Source organism: Artemia franciscana, unplaced genomic scaffold, assembly GCF_032884065.1.
Source record: "Artemia franciscana unplaced genomic scaffold, ASM3288406v1 PGA_scaffold_74, whole genome shotgun sequence".
NCBI lineage: Eukaryota > Metazoa > Arthropoda > Branchiopoda > Anostraca > Artemiidae > Artemia > Artemia franciscana.
In genome coordinates this window covers 1,050,057-1,059,781 of record NW_027062709.1, presented here as the reverse complement: position 1 = coordinate 1,059,781, position 9,725 = coordinate 1,050,057, and positions in this window count along the sequence as shown.

Genomic DNA, 9,725 nt, shown 5'->3' with positions numbered 1-9,725 from the left:
GGGCACTAGAACTTTTCATTTCCGTTAGAATGAGCCCTCTTGCGACATTCTAGGACCACTTGGTCGATACGATGTCCCCTGGGAAAAAGAATTTTTGCAGATAGGAGCTTGAAACCTCTACAGTAGGGTTCTCTGATACGCTGAATCTGATGGTGTCATTTTCGTTAAGATCCTACGGCTTTTAAGGGGTGTTTTACCCTATTTTCTTAAATAAGGCAAATTTTCTCAGGCTCGTAACTTTTGGTGGGTAAGATTAAACTTGATGAAACTTATATATTTAAAATCAACATTAAAATGTGATTCTTTTGATGTAGCTATTGATATCAAAATTCAATTTTTTAGAGTTTTGGTTACTATTGAGCCGGGTCGCTCCTTACTTCAGTTCGTTACCACGAACTGTTTGATTCAATGCAGAAACACCGCAAATTTGATCTTTTTTTATTATGCGGGATAATTTCTGTTCTTTTTAATTTTAATATCACTCCTTAGTTTCAGTCGAAAACTTATTTTTTTTTTGTATAATTTCGAATCCACCGATCTAGGGGAGATGAGATACCACCAGAAACGCCTTGCTCTTTACGCTAAAGTTAGACTGTTTCTCACAACTCTACTTTTTAAGGGGACAACCCCTTTCATATACGGAATAATTTTTGTTCGTTTTAAGTTTTAATGTCCACTTCCTTACTTGTCGCTTCCTTTGTTGAAAAAGTTTTTTTTTATTTATTTATTTTCTGAACGTTTTTAGTTAATGCGTGTATTGATTTTTGCTCACTGCACATGAATAATAAAAAGAAATTTGCCTATTATTTTTTTTTGGCTAAATGGATTTCTCATAGTTTTTTATTAGTAATAAATATACGTAACTAACAAATTAACTTACGTAACGAAATTCTATATTTGCATATTTTTATTACGTATATGAGGGGGTTTTCCCCCTAGGCAAAGCCTCTTTCTTTACACTAAACCTTCAATTTGGTCCCAATTCTTTAAGAATGACCCCTGAATAACAAAGGCTGTAGAATAAATAGTTGAAATCACTAAAAAATACTTTAGCTTAAGGAGTGAGGCATTGTGGAGGAAACGAACCCCTTTATATACGTAATATGTTCTGTTCATTTTGGGTTCCAATGCTGCTCCTTACTTTCACCTGAAAAAAAACTTTTTTTATTTATTTTCTCATTTAAAAAAAAAATGATTCTAGAAAATCCTGTGACCCCTTCATGGAAATTTTCTTCCCTCATGATAAATTCCTCCATGGAAAGATCCTACCACGTAACCCCCGACCCCCCTATAACGTGAGAAAGTCCCCATGAAAACGTCCCAATAACCATTACTATATGTAAACAATGGTCAAAGTTTACAACTTGCAGCCCTTTCCCCGGGGACTATGGGACATTAAGTCGTCCCAAAAGACTTAATTATTAGGTTTTTCGACTATTCTAAACAAATTGGCTATCTCAAAATTCTGATCCAGTGACTTCGGGGAAAAATGAGCGTGTGATGGGGGCTAAATGCCCTCCAATTTTTTTGTTCACTTAAAAAGGGCACTAGAACTTGTTAGAATAGGCCCTCTCGTGACGATCACCCCCTGGGGAAAAGAAAAAAAAAACAAATAAACACGCATACGTGATCTGTCTTCTGGGAAATAATACAAAATTTCACATTTTTGTAGATAAGAGCTTGAAACTTCTACAGTAAGGTTCTCTAATACGCTAAATCTGATGGTATGATCTTTTTTAATATTCCTTGACATATAGGGGGTATTTCCCTCTATTTTCTAAAATAAGACAAATTTACTCAGGCTTGGAACTTCTGATGGGTAAAACTAAACTTTATGAAACTTATATATTTAGAATCAGCGTAAAAATGTACTTCTTTTGATGTAACTATTGGTATCAAAATTCCGTTTTTTAGAGTTTTGGTTACTATTGAGCCGATCCGCTCATGTACGATTTCATTTACGATAATGTCAGTTTTTGCATAATCTTGATAATTTATTCTTTTGTGAGGATTTTTACCTATGATGACTTGTATTGAACTAACTTCTGGTTTCATCCTGTTAAGCGCATTATGCATGTTAACGATATCATTAAGCAAATGTCTTAAGAATAATTGTGTAAATCGAAGATGACATACTGATATGACCTAGAATAAGTAAGATGTAGCTTTGGAAAATATTTTTAAAAACATTTTTAATTTTATAAGGCCTAACATTTTTCAAGGAGATTAGTTTTTCTATTACTCTAGTTGACATATACGTGCATATATATTGTTTATTTTAACAAGAAATTCTTACAGCGGTGCCAACTCACAAAAATGTAGGGGAGGGGAGATATTAATGATGGTAAAATAGGTAGCCTATTTTTCAAAAAGTAGGAGGAGGGTATTTCTTCTTTTTAATATAGGGGAGGGGTATTTGACACTTTTTATTTATTCATTTTTACTTTTACTTAAAGGATATTTCAAACGTCATACAAGATATTTATTTGAAATAACTAAGAGTATCCGAAGCTTTTCCATTTTTTTGTTTTACTGAGGTCCTTTAGAACTTGTACGTCAGATAAAATTACCATGTAAAAACAACCCCCATGTCTTCTCAAGACCAGAAAATAATTTGCAATTGTAAATAATAAAAAAAAACATAAACAGAAATGACCATGGATTGTCAGTTTACTATATATGTACTGACGTTTTTTCCTTAAAGTTTTCGTAGTTTTTATTTATTAATGCCAAAAAAAGTTGAAACATTTAGAATGTATTTGTTTTCGGTAAAGTGCAAATTTTGTTCTGATCTTGAGAAGGCATGGGGGTTGTAAGCCTCACTCAAGTTGATGATTGCTTGTTTTGACTTTGAGTCAGTTATTTATTGAAATAAAATGGATAGGCTTAGGAGTAGGGCTGCTTGCCCTCCGATCTCTTTTACCTCAATTACCTCGTTTTTTGTAAACCTCCCCCCTAAAAAATTTGACCCCCCTCAATTAAATCCTGGATATGGTTCTGAGTAATATTATGAGTAGAAGAAGTTGTTTTAGTATCAAATATTTTCTTTTGGTTAGTTCATTATCCCCCACAACAAGCCCTGTTAGTTTCCACTTCACCCAACAAACCGTTCCTAAGATATTTCTTTTGTACCCTTTTGACAAACTGCATACAGACAGCGTGTTGTGACTAAGTTCACCTCCCCCAAAAAAACAAATCCTTAGAAATTTTATCGTCATACCCTTAGGCATATGTGTAATGTATACTACTTGGCAATACTACTTGGCTTTAATAGTAGTAGTATTAATAGCAATAGCGGTAGTACTAGTAGTAGCCGTAAAATTAAACGTATTGCCGTTACAAATAGTTGCAATAGAAGTAGTAGTAGCAGTAAGCACATGACGTCTTTTGATTTAGCTCAAATTTCCCCTCAATGTCATAAATACTCTAGTGCGGTAGTAGTGGTATTGCCTTTTTGATCATTTCCTGAAAGTTCCAAGTTAATATACCCAGTCATTCCTAAGTTACGCCCTTGCGACAATCAGTATACACATAATTTGTTTTGGTTAGTTCAAGACTCCTCCACAATATTATCTGATAGATTTACCTGAATGCCATTTGTCCTGTTGGAAAGTATGGTTTAAACAGAATGATCTTTCTCAATAGTACATACTATATGTAATTAATGAATGAATTGCCTAACTTTCAGCCCTTGTCCTGAGAACTGTGGGGAGTTTGACATCCCCATAGACATAATTACTAGACCTTTAAAGAATGCTGAACAAATAACTTTCTTTAAATACTGATTGGATATTTTTTGGGGAATGATAAGCTTGTAGAGAAGGGCCTGGTCGCCCTCTATTCAATTTTGGCTCTTAAAGAGCACTAGAAATTATAATCAAATAAGCTCCATCTTATGCAAAGTTTATACAAATATCCATTCCATAAAAACCGTATATGCCCCGGAGCATTACTTACCACACTTGCTCTGGGCTCTAGGAGGTTATGTCCACCCTGAAGGCATGGTTATATGTTCTATTGATTATTGCGAATAAAATGGCTATCTCACAATTTTGATTTGGATACCTTTGGGGAAAAGAGGTTGTCAGGGAGGCAGGGGGGCTATATGATTTACACTTGGTCGGTCAGTTACTCCGGGACATAACTTACAACCCTTATCCTGAGAACTGCGGTGGGAGGGTTGTTATCCTCAAAGGCATAATTACTGGGACAGGCACGTACGCAAGAATTTTTTTCGGGGGGGGGGCAAACCTTCGAAACAGCACATACAAAGTAGCACTTTTTCAATTTAGCAATGCAAAAAGCACGTATATCGGAAAATACCGACTAACTTTAATCTGTAGTATTGTAGCGGATGAAAGGAAGAAGACTGAAGCCTCAAAAGTACGTTTTAGGCTCAGGTGATGTTCATAGCGATTTAGAACCAGTGATTAATCTATTATATCCCACTGAAAGGGAAATTTTAGGGTTAACAGTGCAATATGGGTGCTGTGGGGGGTAGTTCTTCTATTGCAAAAACGTAGAATTTAATGAAAAATAATAGTTTCCAAAATTGATCCATTAAAAGCTGTACTTTATCCTGAAAAGGGGGGTATAAACGCCCTAATATCAAGAATAATTCTATTTTGCTGTGGAAAGCAAACTCTCCTTACAAAAAAATAACAGTACAATTGCTAATTACTTCAAAGAGGGTAAAAAGTTGACAGAAAATGGGTTAGTAAATGGGCAGTGACTTGACCGGATAATTGCATGCTGTAAATTCCCCCAAAAAAGGCTTCACACATGTATCTAGATTCTTAATAAATGTCCTACTTATGCCAGAAATCCCAAGAAACCATGGGGAAATTAAACATTTCAAAAAATTTCGGGGGGGGGGACGGGCCCGAAGCCCCCCCCCCCTGCGTACGTGCCAGTTACTGGACCTTGCAACTGCGCTGAACTCAAAATCTAAGACTATCTAAAAAATTTGATGATTGGATGCGGGGAAATGATGGGCGTAGGGGGAAGGGGGGGGGTTTAACTGACTGCTCGCCAATCATTTTCGACTATTAACAAGGGCAATAAAACTTTCATTTCCAATTGAATGGCCCCTTTCAAAGTTTCTAAGACAACTAATTCCATACGAAGTGCTTATTCAACCCCCCTCCCTATAAAAATAATAAAATTATGCTCACAGCGCTCTTTACCTAGTTGGCTCATTATTGCGTCCCCTATGATACGAACAAATGGTTATTTGAAAATTGCTAAAGAATTACTTTTGGAGGAATATACATATTATAGAAGTCTTTAGTGGGGTATGTGTAAAAACAAAAGTTTTGAAAAGCCCACCTAAAGAATACTATTGAAGTTCCTCTTTTGATACGAGTCAACTAGTTTTTAAAAAGTTTTTAAAAAATTCAAAATTAGAATTAATGCTGATGAATTAAGTATCAGGAATATTTCCCTCCCCTTCATTTTCCGTGTCGACATCAGTGTAAGGATTTTATGCTACAAAAACACAATGATACACCTATATGTGCTAACTTTTTATTTAAAAAGATATGCTTAAGTCATACAAAATAACAAATCCAAAAATGTTTTTTTTAGCAATATAACCAAAATAGACATGTAAATTATCTCACGTCACATCAATTTGTGATCTTTTACTTGCATAATTATTCTTAAAACTTTGACTTAATCAGATTTTTAGCAAGTATTATGCACATAATAATTAGATCAGAATTAGATGTATGATTAGTTAAATGTAATATAAAGAAGCAACAATTGTCATAATTCAGCAGTTGTAAATTAGTTTTGCAAGCATACCATAGTATTAAATTTTTGTTCTGTTACTGAAATGGGTAGCATGAATTGGGAACTATTGGTAAGTTTTAGAACCCTTGTAATTTTTTTAAGTTTTAGAACACTAGAACCCTTGTTATTAATAGTTGTAGCATTAATAGCAATAGCGGTAATAATAGTAGCAGCCGAAGTATTAACGTATTGCCGTTTAAAGTAATTGCAATAGAAGTAGTAGTAGCAGTAAATGAATCAATTATAGCAGTATTAATAGTAGCGTGCGCACATTGCCGTTAATATTGCCTAAATATCGTAAAGGCTGTAAATTTCTTGAGTTTGTTTTGAATGACGAACAAGTACCAAATATTTCATTAAAATGTACCTGCATCGTAGTTTTTTTCACGAAAGAACCTAGCTTCACTTATTGAGTGGGTTCTGAATAATACACAAGTACCGTTGTAGTATTCGCGGTAGCATGCAAATATTGTCTTTTTGATAATCTCCCTTATCATTTCCTGGAAGTTCCAAGTTAATATACCCAGTCATTCTTAAGCTACGCTTTTTTTAAGACTCTTCCTCGATATCAAACAGTTCGTGGTAACGAACTGTAGTAAGGAGCGACCCGGCTCACGAAACTCTAAAAAACGGGATTTTGATACTAAAAGATACATCAAAAGAATCGGATTTTCATACTGATTTTAAATATATAAGTTTCCCCAAATTTAGTCTTTGTCATCAAAAGTTACGAGCCTGAGAAAATTTGCCTTTTTTTGAAAAATAGGGGAAACACCCTCTAAAAGTCATAGAATCTTAACGAAAATTACACCATCGCATTTGGTGTATGAGAGAATCCTCTTACGAAAATTTCAAGCTCCTATCTACAAAAATGGGGAATTTTGTATTTTTTGCCAGAAGACAGATCACGGGTGCGTGTTCATTCGTTTGTTTGTTGTTTTTTTTTTCCCAGGGGTCATCGTATCAACCAAGTGGTCCTAGAATGTCACAAGAGGGATCATTCAAACGGAAATGAAAAGTTCTAGTGCCCTTTTTAAGTGACCAAAAAAATTAGAGGGCACCTAGGCCCCCTCCCACGCTCATTTTTTTCCCAAAGTCAACAGATATAAATTTTGAGATAGCTATTTTGTTCAGCACAGTCAAAGACCAAAACAACTATGTCTTGGGGATGACTTACTCCCCCAAAAGTCCACGGGGAGGGACTGCAAGTACAAATTTTGACCAGTGTTTACATACAGTAATGGTTATTGGGAAGTGTACAGACACTTTCAGGGGAATTTTTTTGGTTTGGGGGGCTGAGGGGAGCGGGCTATGTGGGAGGATCTTTCCTTGGAGGAAATGTCATGGTGAAAGAGAAATTCAATGAAAAGGCGCAGGATTTTCTAGCATTACTATAAAGAAAACAATGAAAAAATAAACATGAAAATGTTTTTTCAATTGAAAGTAAGGAGTATCTTTAAAACTTAAAACGAACGAGATTATTACGCATATGAGGGGCTCTTCTCCTCCTAAATATCTCGCTCTTTATGCTAAAGTATTTTTAATAATTTCAACTATTTATTCTATGGCCTTTCTGATTCAGGGGTCATTGTTAAAGAATTGGGATAAAACTTAAGCTTTAGTGTAAAGAGCGTTGTATTAACGAGGGGACAAACCCCCTCATATACATAAGAAAAATATAAGAATATAGAAGTTTGTTACGTAAGTTAATTCTTAAGTTACGTATAATTTTTACTAATAAAAACGTTCGTTAAAAATTAAAAGTTTTAGCTGCCTTTTTAACTAACCGAAAAACTGGAGGGCAACTAGGCCTCCTTCTCCACCCCTTTTTTCTCAAAATCGTGTGATCAAAACTAAGAAAAAGCCGTTTAGCCCAAGAAAAAAAAAATATGCAAATTTCATTTTAGTAATTTATGTGCGGAGAGCCAAAATCAAACATGTATTAATTCAAAAACGTCCAGAAATTAAATAAAAAAAAAACTAGTTTTTTTAACTGAAAGTAAGAAGCGACATTAAAGCTTAAAACGAAAAGAAATTACTCCGTGTATGAAAGGGGCTGTTCCCTTCTCAACGCCCCATAAAGTAGAATTGAGAGAAAGAGTCAAACTTTAGCTTAAAGAGCGAGGCGTTGAGAAGGGAACAGCCCCTTGTTACCTGTTGCTGGCTGCTCGCCAGTTGCTATTGACTATTAACAAGAGCAATAAAACTTTCAATTTTCAATTGAATTGGCCCCTTTCAAAGTTTCTATGACAACTAATTCCATACGAAGTGGCCTAGTCAACTCCCCCCTCCTGTCTATAAAAAATAATACAAATTATGCCCACATCGCTCTTTACCTAGGCGGCTCTTTATTGCGTCCCCTATGATACGAAAAAATGGTTATCTGAAAATTGCTAAAGAAATACTTTTCGGAGGAATAAACAAAGGAGGAATATATCAAGGTCTTAAAAGCCCACCTAAAGAACAGTATTGAAGTTCCACCTTTGATATGAGTCAACTAGTTTTTAAAAAGTCTTTAAAAAAATCAAAATTTAGAATTAATGCTGATGAATAAAGCATCGGGGATATTTCCTGCCCCTCTTTCTCAGTTTTTCCAAAAATTTAAGAATATTTCCCTCCCCTTCATTTTCTGTGTCGGCATCAGTGTAAGGTTTTTATGCTACAAAAACACAAGGATACACCTATATGTACTAACGTTTTATTTAATAAAAAATACGTTTAAAAATCTTAAGTCATACAAAATAACAAATCCAAAAATGTTTTTAGCAATATATCCGAAATAGACATGTAAATTATCTTTGGTTATATCAATTGGTGATCTTTCACTTGCATAATTATTCTTAAAACATTGACATAATCAGACTTTTAACATGCATTATGCACATAATAATTAGATCAGAATTAGATGTATAATTAGTTAAATGTAATATAAAGAAGCAACCATTATCCTAATTCAGCAGTTACAATTTAGTTTTGCAAGTATACGATAGTATTAAATTTTTGTTCTATTATTGAAATGGAGAGAATGAATTGGGAGCTATTGGTAAGTTTTTACATTTGAAGAACCTGACTTTAAAAATCTAGAAGAGGGGGGGTGGAATGCTAGAAGAGTTATGTTTTGGTCTTCAGTCCTAAAAATACTGCCCTGTGATACATCTCCACACGGTACGCTGGGAAGCTAAGGCCTTAACACTGTCATCTGAGCTTCATTTAGACCAAATATAGGAGGGGGGGTCAAAACGTGTAGGCACACATGCTTCTACCTTTTTTTTAATTCATATAGACTATCTCTTATATTTTTTTCTGGAAATTCAAAAGAATTGGATTTTCATGCTAATTTTAAATATATAAGTTTCATAAAATTTAGTCTTTGTCATAAAAAGTTACGAGCCTTAACTGGCCGCATTTTTAGAATTTGTTCTCCAAAATTCATTGAGGAGGAATTATTGTTGTTAAAAGAGATTTTAATAAGTAACCATTATCCGGGTTGGTTAATTGACCAGACTTTTTCGAAAAGAAGGAACAAATTTCTAGAATTTTCTGACGATATTCTGGAAACAACAGAAAAGAAAGATATTTTTTGTTCTCTACCATATGTTCCAGGTTTGAGTGAAAAACTTAAAAGAATTTTACAAAATAATGGCTTAAAGGTAGCTTTAAGAGGTATTGATACTTTGGCTAGTTTTTTAAATTCTGGAAAGGATCGGACTTCCGTAGAGCAACAAAGTGGGGTTTATAAAACCCCATGTACTTGTAGAAGCTCTTATGTGGGACGTACTAACCAGGATTTAAAAGCGAGATTGCTACAACATCATAATTCTATTTCATCGTCTTTAAAGCAAAATACCAAACCTGAAGATTTCACGTCGGCCCTCTCGGAACATATCTTTAATTTTCCAAATCATTTTATTTTGTTTGAAAATGTTTCTTTG